Here is a 15,020-nt window from a genome sequence, read left to right as displayed (position 1 = left end):
ATTCTATTTCCACTATTTGTAATCCGTTTTAGCCATGTCAGGCTAAAAACTCAGATTTCAGTTTTGCAAGACGTTGCCTTTTCGTATGATTAATCATTAGGCACTATGTTTGACTATGATTACTGTTTAGTTTGATCAATTATGTGTTAAATTGAGTGTTTGATTTTGATTTCAATTTCTGTTGGCCACTTAAATTGTTTGTGAATCATTCTAGTCATCTAATTGTTTAGATCTGTAATTGTCTAGATTAATTAGTAAAAAGTGACAAGTATTAGATTAATTATGAGTTTAGGGTTAACTCTAATATGAAATGATCAAACAAGTTTTAATGCCTCCGAGCTTATGAGAGGTATTGAACTTTACTGGGAATTACACTGTGTCTAATGCAAATTTTCTTTGTTAATCAAGAGCTTGTTTTGTTAACTTAGTAGAAACTTAGATTTAACTCAAAGAACTTATTTTGATTAAATGATTTTTGTAATAAAGGTCATTAGAGCTTGTTAATGAACTTTAGTACCAGTTTAAACAAGTGCATAGTCAAATATTGTGTTGAAGGTTAATTATATGATTAGGGGAGTCATCGCGAAACTGGAATTGTTTACTCTTAATTGAATTTTCATCACTTTAAATTTAGTCATTTTCTTGTCATTTTCAATTACTATTAGTTTAACTTTTAGAAATAAACCCCATTTTTATGTTTATTGCATTCATCAAGAATTAGATCACACCTTACGCAAAGAGGTATAAACATTAGGACGTGTCCCTAAGGATTCGACCCTGCTTACGTGTACTACCTGTTAGTGCAATAAAGCAGTTTAATTTATGTTTTTATTTGTTTAAATCGTGTATGACAGCGATTTTAACAGGAGTTACAAATCATAATATTTCAATTAATCATAAATTAATTTGTATAAGTTGAATAGTCTTGGGAGTTTCAAATGCATGAGGTGAAGGAAAAATGTTTGCTTTATAATATATATATATATATATATATATATATATATATATATATATATATATATATATAGATATAGATATCCAACATTATTAATTTTGGGGTACCAATGTTCGTGAGGACCATGGCCCTGGCCCAACTTGCCCACCCTATTGGGTCAGGCTTGCGTCTCCAGCGTCGCCGACAACTCCCATGCCACCCGCCTCCTCTACCTCACTTGTTGCCATTGGCTCTTGTGTTTCTCCTTGTTCTTATTACAAATTTGCTTGTTGTATGGAACTCACCCATGATCATCCACATCGATGACAACCAATCTCTCTCATATCCTCGACCATTGATGACCACCAATCTTTCTCTTCCCTCTTTCTCATGCCTGCACCAAAACTGTCGTTGATCTCATTCTTTTCTTGTGTTGACATCAATTTTTAGGGTTTTGATTTCTAGGTTTTGGTTCATTTCAATTTTAGGTTCTAGCTTCATCTAATTCTGAGTGATAAGTGATGAAAAGTGATGGTGATGGTGGTGTTATAAAGTTGGGGAAGTGACTAAAAGTTTAAAGTGAGCTCATTTATTTATTTGATAATAGTAATATTTCTAAAATCAATAAAATATAAAATCAAAAAAATACAAAAAAACATGGGCATTTTAATTGCTTCATAGCTACTTAACAGAAGGATCTTTACGATAATTAGGGTAGTGACCATATATGAAGGATTTTGAAACAATGACAAAGCTTGATATCAATTTTTCTAAAATAGGACGGTGTACCAAAACTATAATTTACTAAAAAAAATTATACATACTAATTAATCATGGAAATTTATTTTTGAATGTAGAAATTTGCATTAAAAAGAAAAAGGATATAATATGAAATTGTAGGAACCATAAATAAGCTTTGTGTTTAATGAATTTTTTGTAATTATTATAAGTAAAAGTTTTGGTCCATATCAACATAAATTTTTGCATTTCCAAGAAAATCCCTCTGCCACATTGCCACGTCATGTAAATTTAGATTATGAGGTTACATATCTACCCTAATAAATAAGAATGATTTTGCCACATGTCTTTCTCTTATTTAATTTGCCACATGTCATTTTGTCATAATTTAGAGATATATTTATTTTCCACTTGTCATTTATTTCATTTTTCATTTCTAATATATTATTAATTAGTTTCCATAAATTAAACCTACCATAATGATATTAATTTCAAATGTTAAATTTTAAAATTCAAATAAATTTACAGTTTAAACCTTTGTGTTTAACATTTTGTTATAATTAACCTGTTTAGTATACGGTTCTGATAACTAAACAATAATTTTCATTTATTTATTTTTTGCATGTTTTTTTCTTATAATTTTTATTTATTTTAAATTTCAAATTCAAATAAATTTCTCATTTAATCGTTTCTATTTAACATTTTGTTTTAATCAACCCGTATAATATACGGGTTTCACAACTAGTGATATAACAAATTATTTAGACTATAGGGTATGGTGCGGTTTGGGACCGCACCTTGGTGCCACATCAGCAGGGAACACCGCCCCCAGGGTGCGGTTTCCTGCCATTGAGACCGCAGTGCGGCCCTTGAAGACCGCGATATTTGATTGGTTGGTCATACTCTTGACCGTTGAACGCAATTTCCCCCCCCCCCCCCCCCCCCCTTTTTTTTTTTTGTTTTTTTTCTTTCCTTCCTATATATATACACATATCAAACTCAATTTTTTTCACAATACAATCTTCTCTCTCTCAAAAAAAAATTTCTTTTTTAAATCACCACTCTCCAAAAAATGTCATCTTCTTCATCTTCTGAAGAATTTCAGACTATTTTTGATACCGTTATTGTGTGTGTTCAAATGGCGGAACAAACATACAACGTTGTATGTAACAACGCAGCTGCAAGTTCTCAACAGAGAACACGAAGATACATTTACAGAAATCGTGAAGAAGCCAACCAACGTTTGGTGCAAGACTATTTTGCAGAGAATGCCACTTACCAAGGGTATTATTTTCGTAGGCGCTTCAGAATGCTCAAAGGTTTATTCGAACGTATAGTTGAAGATGTAACGAGGGAGTGCAGTTTTTTCCAACAACGCTACGATGCTAGAGGTACACCCGGTTTCACTCCGTTACAAAAATGCACGGCCGCACTTTGTCAGTTAGCATATGGCATTCCGCTTGATGCGTTAGACGAAAGTTTTAGGATGTCTGCTAGGACAGCACGAGACAGTCTCCATTTTTTCTGCAAAACTGTCATTCAGTTTTATGGTCCAAAATATTTACGTAAGCCTACACGTAATGACATCTTGCAATTGCAAGCTCATCATGCTAGTGTGCATGGGTTTCCTGGAATGCTAGGAAGCTTAGATTGTCTCCATTGGGCATGGGAAAATTGCCCTACAGCATATCATGGGCAATTTACACGAGGTGATCATGGTCACCCAACGGTGGTACTTGAAGCAGTTGCATCACAAGATATGTGGATTTGGCATGCTTTTTTTGGTTCTCCTGGTTCGATTAACGACATCAACGTTCTTAACCGTTCACCAATATTTAACAACATATACGATGGATCCGCACCAGATTCTTCTTTTCAAGTGCATGGAACGCCATATAAGTATGGTTATTATCTGGTCGATGGAATCTATCCTGAGTATGCTGTGTTTGTTAAGTCGTTTTCAGCTCCACATGGTTCTAGACGAAAGAAATTCAAGAGAGCTCAAGAAAGAGCTAGGAAGGATGTTGAGCGTGCTTTTGGAGCTCTGAAGAAACGGTGGTTCATACTGAAAAAACCAGCAGCTTATTTGGGCGAGGAAAAACTTCAAGAAATCATGTATACGTGTATTATATTGCATAACATGATTATTGAAGACGAAGGAAGAGCAATATGTGCGTTTGACGAGGAAGAAATAATACCAGAGACACAACCAATAGAAATTGGTGGCGAAGAGTATATAAACAGAAGAGCAGAGATACGTTGCAATGAAACATTTCATAATCTTCGCAATGACTTGGTGGAACACATTTACGGGGTTCAAAACATTAACCTTAATTTGGATCCACCGGATGACCCCGAAGACGAGTTCTTGGAGAACGACTTTATGTAGTTTCCTTTAGTTATTTTATTTATGTTTTTTAAGTTTATAGGGTTATTTAAATGTCATGTGTGTGGTTTTTTTTTAGTAACGCAATGTACTGTTTTTTATTTTTTTATTTTCAAGTAATGAAGAATTATGTTTTTTTTTTATTAAAATAGAAGGTATATTAAATTAAATTAGTTAAAAAAAAGAAGTTTTATTAAATTAAAATACTTTAAAAAAAACAAAAAAATAAAAGAAATGCAAAGTGTGGCACCACACCCTTGGTGTGGCAAGAAACCACACTTAAGTGGTAAAATGTGATGTGGCGCTTACGTGGCGAGGGAGGGAGTGCGGTTTCGGTGGCACCACTCCCTCCAGCCTTAGTAAATATAAGTAAAAGTTGTTGCTAGTTTTTCTTAAAAGGCAAGCTAAAGATTTCAGTACGCATCAATGATAGTGGTATATTTGTCAAAAGAACTTATTGTGGAAGTAATTTCGTACTAGGTCGATTTAGATTGTAGTAGTATGGATAAAAAGTGTACATCTACGATCGAGATTTGGTTGGAAAATATAGTTTTCATATGATTGATGTTTAAGTTCACTCATTTGGAAGCTTTTGGCAATGTGACAACAATCCAAGTGATAGCAAAAGGGATTCCATGGGAAAACACAAGAGAAAGGTCTAGATGTCAATTTTTAGGAAAAAGAGACTTTTCTTATTAACGAAACACTCAATGTTATATTTTTATTATAGAGCTATCTCAAGTTTGTAAGAGATTTGAGATATGATATCACATAAAATTCTGAGAATCGTGATGATACTATCAAATTAAAAATACTTTAGTGGCACTCTTGAAATCCACAATTGTATAAGACTCGGAAAATGATATGCAAGAACAAAGAATGAGATGATATGATTTTTCTATGTTCACCAGAAAATATGACCAAAAAATGTTTATGTATATCTTTGTCTGAAAACTGTCATAGAACAGTTTTATGTCTAAAAACTATCACAAGACAGTTCCCTGTAGTCATAAATTGTTACAAAAACCGGGTTTTCAATAAGAGTTTAGACAAAGTCAAAACGGGTCAATTTCCAAAATTCGGATTTCTGATGCAATTTAATTGTCAGCTCGACCACAACCAAGGGCTCTGCTCCTTGGACCCCGCTAGGGGTTGCCACCCCTTGGACTCCGCTTCTAGGGGCGATGTCCCCGTTTTTTCAAGGTTTCGCCACTAAATAACAGTATACTCTGAATCTTGAACAAACTTAATTTTCTTTTAAATTGAATAAAAATACAAGTTAAATGTTATGAATCTTTTTCAAACGTTTGTATTCATCTAAAACCACACTTTGTTTTGGTAATATGCTTTATTTTGTTTTTGATTTACGTGTATTAATATAAAACTTGTGGTTTATATGTTTTCTTAATGTATTTGGAATGATCAATCATTTCAAAACCGGTTTTTTATTGAACCAGTATGATGAACGGTTCTCGGTTCACCGGTTTAACCAGTTTGACCGTCAGTTCAACAGAGTTTCTAAACCTTTTATGTTTTTATCCCACACAGAAATTCAAACAATAAAAGTACGCATAAAAACAAGATCAAAACATTAAAATACACATAAAAACAAGTTGTAAATCATTTCAAATACAATAAGAAAACAGATAACCATAAGTTATACACCGATACACATTAATCAAAAATATAATAAAGCATATTACCAAAAGAAAATGTGATTTTAGATGAATACACACGTTTCAAAAAGTTTCATAACATTTAACATGTATTCTTATTCATTTTAATAGAAATCTGAATAACATTGATAAAACCACCAAAGTTTGTTATGAAAAATGTTTTATTACCATCTGTTTTTACTTAAGTTCACCGTTTTAATTGGTTCAATTTAAACCGTTCAACAAGTATTTAGTAAAAACCATTGGTTCATTTCTATCCCAAAATAAGCATAAAACTGATACTAGTTGAACCGCTCACTTGAGCGGTTCCTGGTCCAACTGGTTCGACCGACCGATTCAAATTGATTTTTAAAACACTAGGAATAATCTACAACTTGTTTTATGTGTATTTTTAATGTTTTAAACTTGTTTTTTATGTGTCTTTTTATTGTTTGGATTTGTGTGTGTGGGAAAATAAGAAAAACCATAAAAAGTTTAGAAACATGATTGAATCGACGATTGAACTGGTTAAATCGGAAACCGTTCACCATACCGGTTCAATTAAGAAATCGGTTTTTAAAAGATTGCCAAGAATATCAGGAATCAAACTCGGCTTTACTTGTTTAAAAAAAATAGAAAGATGCTTTTGCCAACTCATCCAAATATACTTTATTTATAATTTCAGAACGAATGCTATATATTAAACTATGCGAATACATGCGCGTTGCGCAAAATATAAGTTTAGAGTTGAAATATTTATATTTGTAAATATATATGTTTTGTTAATTATAACAATAAGGTTGTTGTTAATTTTGATATAATAATTTTATACTAAGTTGTTATTAAACATTGATTAACGTTAATGATATTACTACACAGACATCTATTAAAACTTTATAATATTCATTATCTTAATAAGTTCTATCCGCGAGTTACTCATAAATAAAATTTAAAATAATATATGGTTTAATGTTATTTATAATTGTTGTCATGATTAATTATTTTTTTTAAATTTTTTTGTTTAACATTTTAATTTCTATGATTGTAATTATTTGAAAACACCAAACATTATTTTAATTTTTAATGGTAACAATATAACTTTTTACATAGTATTACTTTTGACTATTGTTGTAAGTTATTTTTAAACTACTTATTTAGAAACTCTTCATGATTATAAAATAGTTTTAGATTTTTTTAGTTATTTTGGGGTTACAATTTAGGTTTTGCATTTAACACTACAATTCATATATTGTAAGTATTTATAAAATTTGGATTTTATCTTAAGTTTAATTGGAATTTCGATTTAATTGAACCCATTAACGTTATATTTAAACTAATAATTTAACTATGTTATATTATTCAAAGTTGTGGCATTAAGACGAAAATGGTTCACTGATTCAAAAGCATATCAAAACCAATAAGTTTAGTATAATATGTTAAAACTAAAAAACATAACTTTATATGTTGAAGTAAAAGATGTTAGTTTAATATTCAAGTTTAGTTAGTTTTAGATTAAAACTTAGGTTTTGCACTTATTTAAGATTATTAACCAATTTATAATCATCATTAGAAAGAAATTGGAAAGGCATGGGAGTTTCAAATGGATGTAGTGTTTGGAAATAAGCCTCTTTTATAAGTATACTAGGCGAATACTTGCGCGTTGCGCATAATACAACAATATACTTGAAATCTTTACAATATATGATTTTTAAATATATCAATGACGTTGTTGTTAGATATTACATAATAAATTTTATAATAAGTTGGTATAAACATTGTCTGTTTTGAATTATATGATAATATAGACATCTTTTAAAATTTTCTAATCCCAATTGTCTTAATGGCCTCTACCTGCGTGCTACTCTAGAATAAAATTAAATATAATGTCTGGTTTAATGATATTTATAGTTATTATGATTAAATAATTTTAAAAAGTTTATTTTCTTAAGATTTTAATTTCTGTCATTGTAGTTATTTAAAACATCAAATATTGGTTTTGTTTTTAAAGTTAACAATATAATTTTTGTATATAATATTACTTTTAACTATTGTTATTGTAAGTTATTTAAAATAACATATTTGTAAAGTCTTAATTATTTTAATTTGGTTTAGAAAATTTAGCTTTTTGAAAATTTAATAGATGAACATCGTTAGTTTCTTTGATTGTAATTATTTGAAACAACAAACATTGTTTTTGTTTTTTAAGATAACGTTATAATTATTTTTTTATATAGTATTAGTTTTAACTATTCTTATTATAAGTTATTTTTCAACTACATATTTGAAAATTCTTAATGATTATAAAAATAGTTTTAGGATTTTCTTTGTTAATTTAGGATTACAATATAGGTTTAACACTATAATTTATTAATTTTAACTATTTATAAAATAGTCTCTCGAATTTTTTGTCAAGTTTAACTGAAATTTCGATTTAAGTTAACCGTTTAACATTATATTAAAATTAATAATTTAACTATTTTGCATCCAATTATAAATTATACAAAAGTTATGACTTTGAAATGACAATTACTCAAATATGACTTCATATCTAAACTACTAAATTAACAATAATATATTATAAAATTAAAATCATAATTTGAATTAACATAAGTAAAATATGATATTTTAATATTATAGTTTAGTTAATTTATGATAAGAATTTAGTTTTTGCATTAATTTACATTATTAAATAATTTATAATAATTATTAGAAAGAAATTGAGGTTTCAAATAAATGTGGTGCAAGTAAATATGTCTCTTTTGTAAGTATAGTAGGCAAATGCCCGCACGTTGCGCAGAAGCATCTATATAGCTGAAATCTTTACAAATATATATTTTTTTTAAATATAACAATAATGCTGTTGTTAAATTTGATATAATAATTCCTATACTAAGTTGATATAAACTATTGATTATTTTGAATTATATGATAATATATATACATCTGTTAAAACTGAATAATCTTAATCTTTTGAATAACTTCTACTCGCGGGTTACTCATTAATAAAAGTAAATATAATATATGGTTTAATGTTATTTATAGTTGTCGTTATTGTTAATTAATTTTTGGAATTTTATTTGATTAACATTTTAATTTCTATCATTTTAACTACTTAAAACATCAAACAATTTTTTTGATTTATTTTAAAGGTAGCAATATAATCATTTATATAGAGTTATTTTTAACTATTGTTATTGTTATATAGAGTTATTTTAAAGTTAAAGGCATAACTTTATAAGTAGAAGTAAAAATATTATTAGTTTATTTATGATTACACTTTAGGTTTGATATTTATTTAACCTTATTAACCAACTTATAATAATTACTAGAAAGATATTACAATTTATCACTTAAGAATATTTATAAAATATTCTTTGGGTTGTTTAAGTTGAACTAAAATTTATATTTAAGTTGATCCTGTAAGGTTATATTTAAATTAACAATTTAAGTATTTTTTTACAAATTATTCAAAAGTTGTAGCTTTAAAATGATAATGGTTTACATACAACAACATATTAGACCTAATAAATTAAGTATAATATGTTAAAAGTTGAAAACATAACTTTTAAGTAGGAGAAAATATATTATTTTAATATTAAAATTTAGTTTATATATGATTACGCTTTAGGTTTGATATTTTTTAGCCTTATTAACCAACTCATAATCATTATTAGAAAGAAATTGAAAAGTCATGAGATTTTCAAATGAATATGATGAAAGAAAAAAAGCATGAGAGTTTCAAATATTTAAAATATATATGATTAAAATGGTTTGTAGCTAAATGTAATTATAAATTTAGTATTATCTTTAACAATTATTATTATTGATTAATTATATTTTTACTTATGCAATCATTTTCTAATTTCAATAATGATGTTCATTTAAAAGGAAATTTATTTATAGCTAAATGTAACTTATAATTTGATGTTATTATCATTTAAAATTGTTATTAATTAATTTTAATCCACTTATTATTAATAATAAGTTAAAAAGGAGTTTTAAGAAACACTTAATATTATTATTAAAATATGAAACATTCACTAAATAATAAAGTGATACGATAGACAATTTGCATTTCAAAAGAAACTTGCATGGATAATATGACATATCCATGTAATTTGATTTTATTATTTATAATTATTTCTTATTAAAATTAAAACCACTTGTTATTATTAGTAAGTGAAAGAAACTTTTAAAAAATATTTATTATTATAATTATAATGTTAAACATATACTAAAATATATAGTGATAAGATAGACAATTTGCATTTTAAAAAAGGCTTACATAGATAATATAGATAATATGATATATCCATGATTTGTAATTAATTATTTTTTTGAAGCAAAATGAATATACAAACATGTATACTATAGTTAATTAAATATTATATATATCACCTTCAAAGAATATTCTTCAAAGAATACTTAAATCAAGAAAATACAAAAAAGAATTAGTATAAAACAAACTTACAAATTAAAAACATCAACATAATAACATAACTCAAAAAATTGTTCAAGCCCTCAAACCAACACAAAAAACTTTAAACTTGCTTTCTTTGTGAATTTTGTATGTGATTTGTAGTTGTGTGTCTACTAAAAAAGATTGACCTTTTTATAGTAGAGTATTCATTAATTGTTTATTAAATATATTATATAAGTTATAAATTTTTTGAATTGTTAATCATTATTAAGAGACTTTTGAGTGGTATTCATTAAAATAGGAGGTTTCAAATGCATGAGGTTTTTACAAATTTTTATGGGGGTTTCAAATGCATAAGGTTCAAGGAAAAATGCTATAAGTATACTAGGTGAATGCCCGCGCGTTGTGCAGAAACACCTATATAATTGAAATCTTTCCAAATATATGTTTTTTTAAATACAACAATAAAGTTGTTGTTAAATTTGATATAATAACTCGTATACTAAATTGATATAATATATTGATTATTTTGAATTATATGATAATATATACATCTATTATACCTGCATAATCTCAATCGTTTGAATGACTTCTACCCGAGCGTTATACATGAATAAAATTAAATATAATATATGGTTTAATGTTATTTATAGTTGTTGTTATTGTTAATTAATTTTTGAAAATTTATTTGCTTAATGTTTTGATTTTTATCATTATAATTATTTAAAACATCAAACATTATTTTTTTGATTTTAAAGGTAACAATATAATCATTTATATAGAGATATTTTTAATTATTGTTATTGTAAGTTATTTTAAGCTACTTATTTGAAAACTTTTAACGATTATAAAATTATATATAGGAGATATTTTAGTTAAATTGAGATTACAATTTAGTTTTTGCATTTATCACTTTTAACTATTTACAAAATATTCTTTGGTTTTTTAAATGGAACTGAAATTTATATTTATGTTGACATTGTAATGTTATACTTAAAATAACAATTTAAGTATTTTGTCCAAATTGTTCAAAAGTTATAGCTTTAAACTGATAATGGTTTACATACAATATATTACATCTAATAAATTAAGTATAATATGTTAAAAGTTAAAGACATAACTGTATAAGTAGAAGTAAACATATTATTTTAAAATTGAAGTTTACTATATTTATGATTACACGTTAGGTTTGATATTTATTTAACCTTACTAACCAACTTATAATCATTATTAGAAAAATACTACAATTAATCACTTTTAACTATTTACAAAATATTTTTTGGATTGTTTAAGTTAAACTAAAATTTATAATTAAGTTGACCCTATAATGTTATATTCAAATTAATAATTTAAGTATTTTATACACATTGTTCCAAAATTGAATCTTTAAAATGATAATGGTTTACACAAACAATATATTAAAATTAATAAATTAAGTATAATATGTTAAAAGTTAAAAAAAAAAACATAAATTTATAAGTAGAAGTAAATATAGTGTTTTAATATTGAAATTTAGTTTATATATGATTACACTTTAGGTTTGATATTTTTTTAACCTTATTAACCAATTTATAATTATTACTAGAAAGAAATTGAAAAGTCATGGGTGTTTCAAATGAATGTTGTGAAAGAAAAAATACATGGGAGTTTCAAATGAATGTGGTGAAAGGAAAAATGTTTCATTTATAATATAGTATGATATGATAATGACTAGCGGAATACCCGCGTGTTGTGCAAAAACACCTATATAGTTAAAATCTGTACAAATATATGCATTTTTAAATATAACAATATCATTGTTTTTAAATTTGGTATAATAATTTGTATACTAAATTGATATAATAATATATTGATTATTTTTTTTGAATTATATGATAATATATACATCTATTATAACTGCATAATCTCAATTGTTTGAATGACTTTTACCCACGAGTTACTCATGAATAAAATTAAATACTACATCCGTCCCAAATTAATTGTTTGCATTTGGCTTTTGAAGTCTTTATTCTTCAACTTTGATATTAAATAGCTTAATTTTTGATAGATAATACTTGATGCAAAATATATGAATAAATTGTATTTTAAATGTTTTTTTAATTGTTATAAGTTTCATCAAGTGATATATAAATAAAAATATATTTAAGGTCAAAGTTGAAGAAAAAAACTTCAAAAGTCAAAAGTGGAAAATTAATTTGGGACGAGGGATAATGTTATTGATAGTTGTTGTTATTGTTAATTAATTTTTTAAAATTTGATTGTTTAACGTTTAAATTTCTATCATTATAATTATTTAAAATATCAAACGTTGTTTTTGATTTTAAAGGTAACAATATAATCATCTATATAAAGTTATGTTTAACTATTGTTATTGTATGTTATTTTAAGCTACTTATTTGAAAACTTTTAACGATTATACAAATATATTTAGGAAATATTTTAGTTAATTGAGATTACAATTTAGTTTTTTTGTATTTAGTACTACAATTTATCACTTTTAACTCATCCCAAAATATTCTTTGGGTTTTTTAAGAGGAACCGAAATTTATATTTAAGTTGTCACTGTAATATTATATTTAAATTAAAAATTTAAGTATTTTGCCCAAATTGTTCAAAAATTGTAGTTTTCAATTGATAATAGTTTACATACAACAACATATTAAATCTAATAAATTAAATATAAATGTTTACAGTTAAAGACATAACTTTATAAGTAGAAGAAAAATATATTATTTTAATATTGAAATTTTGTTTATTTATGATTATGCTTTAGGTTTGATATTTATTTAACCTTATTAACCAACTTATAATAGTTATTAGAAAGACACTACAATTTATCACTTTTAACTATTTACAATATATTCTTTGGGTTGTTTAAGTGAAACTAAACTTTCTTTATATTTAAATTGACCGTGTAATTTTATATTTAAATTAATAATTTAAGTATTTAATACAAATTATTCAATAGTTGTAACTTTAAAATTATAATGGTTTACATCCAACAATATATTAAAATTAATAAATTAAGAATAATATGTTAAAAGTTAAAAAAAAACATAACTTTATAAGTAAAAGTAAATATATTCTTTTAATACAGAAATTAAGTTTATATATGATTACACTTAGGTTTTATATTTATTTAACCTTATTAACTAACTTAAAATCATTATTAGAAAGAAAATGAAAAGTCATTGGAAATAATAACTTTTACCAAATTATTATTTAATATTTCTACTTTGAAACAAAATGTTAGTAGTAAAGAAAACATATAGTTAAAACATTAGTTTTATTAAACATTATAGTTTAATTTTTAAGTCATTATGATATATACAATTATTTGATAATTTTATAAACCGTTTAAAATTGTGTAAATTATATATCAAATGAATGATAATATAACAGGTAACAAAACGTATGAACAAAAATATGAACTACAACTTTTAGTAACATAAAAATAGAAAAACATCTATTATAACATTTATATTAAAAAAGATATATATACAACGAATAATAAAAAATATGAAAAATAAACTATATAACTTTTAATAACATAAAAACTCTAAAACATCTATTATAACATTTATATTAACTCTTCATATTTAAATCACAAATTTCTTCAAATACATTAATGTTTTTAGTTAGCAAAACTTTACAACCTTATAAAAGAAAGGAAAATAAAAAGTTATTAGTGATTACTAATTAATAATCATAAGTTAAAAACTCTCGAGTTGTAACTAATAAATATACATAAATTAGAAAACTCTTGAGTTGTAGTGTAAGTTTCAAATGAATGCGGTACTTGGAAATGTATTATTATTATTATTATTAATATTATTATTATTATTATTATTATTATTATTATTATTATTATTATTATTATTATTATTATTATTATTATTATTATTATTATATTCTTCTAAATAATTGGTTTTGATGCATCATTTTAATCCCTTCAATTATTAAACATAAAGATATTTAATTATAAATTTATAACATACATAGGTGCATATACATGTTAAACAAATCACATATAATATATATATATATATATATATATATATATATATATATATATATATATATATATATATATATATATTGTAAATGTCATATGTAATTCTTGTCATAGTAATATGGATAAATTACTTTCATATAAAGAACATATCATGATAAGTCTATTATAATTACATATTAAATGTTCAAAATTATGTTATCTTTTAAATATATTGTGTAGGATAACCCAATAAAAAAAATAATAGAAAATAAACATAATCAAAATAGAAAAACTACTATCAAATAAATAAGAGCATTGGGTGGTTGAATATATAAATAAAAATGTTACATAAACATACATTTAAAAATCAAAAGAAAAATCTAACATTTGTCAACTTTGCTCAAACAAAAAAACCTATATCCATTTTATGGATTTTCTTTCTTCATTTAACATCATTCAACCATAAAAACTTGATGACAATTCTTCACTAAGCTGCAATCAAAATATTTTTCTTGAAAAAGAAGAAGTAGAAAGATATTCCAAGCAAAACATTGATGTTTGGAGAGTCACATTCAAGATTGAGTAATACACACAAATCACATATAAAGATTAAATGAGAAACTTAAATATAAAGAAAGAATAGAAAAGTTTCATTTGTTTTGGTTGAAATAAAAAATCATATTATTATTACCATCTTATTTGGATCGTGAATGCTTCAACTATATGAAAACTCTTGAATCACAATATCTTCAAATCATTCTTACATGTAAGATTTTATATAACACAAAAGACACAAAAGATTGACCTTTTTATAGTAAACTTTTCACTAAATGCTAATTAAACATAATATAAGTTATAAAACTTTTGAGTGTTAAATCATAATTAAGAAAACT

This window comes from Lactuca serriola, chromosome 5 (genome assembly GCF_051521515.1).
Source record: "Lactuca serriola cultivar US96UC23 chromosome 5, Lser_US96UC23_V15, whole genome shotgun sequence".
Taxonomy (NCBI): domain Eukaryota; kingdom Viridiplantae; phylum Streptophyta; class Magnoliopsida; order Asterales; family Asteraceae; genus Lactuca; species Lactuca serriola.
The sequence above is the reverse complement of the archived record's forward strand: the minus strand, read 5'-3'. Positions refer to the sequence as shown.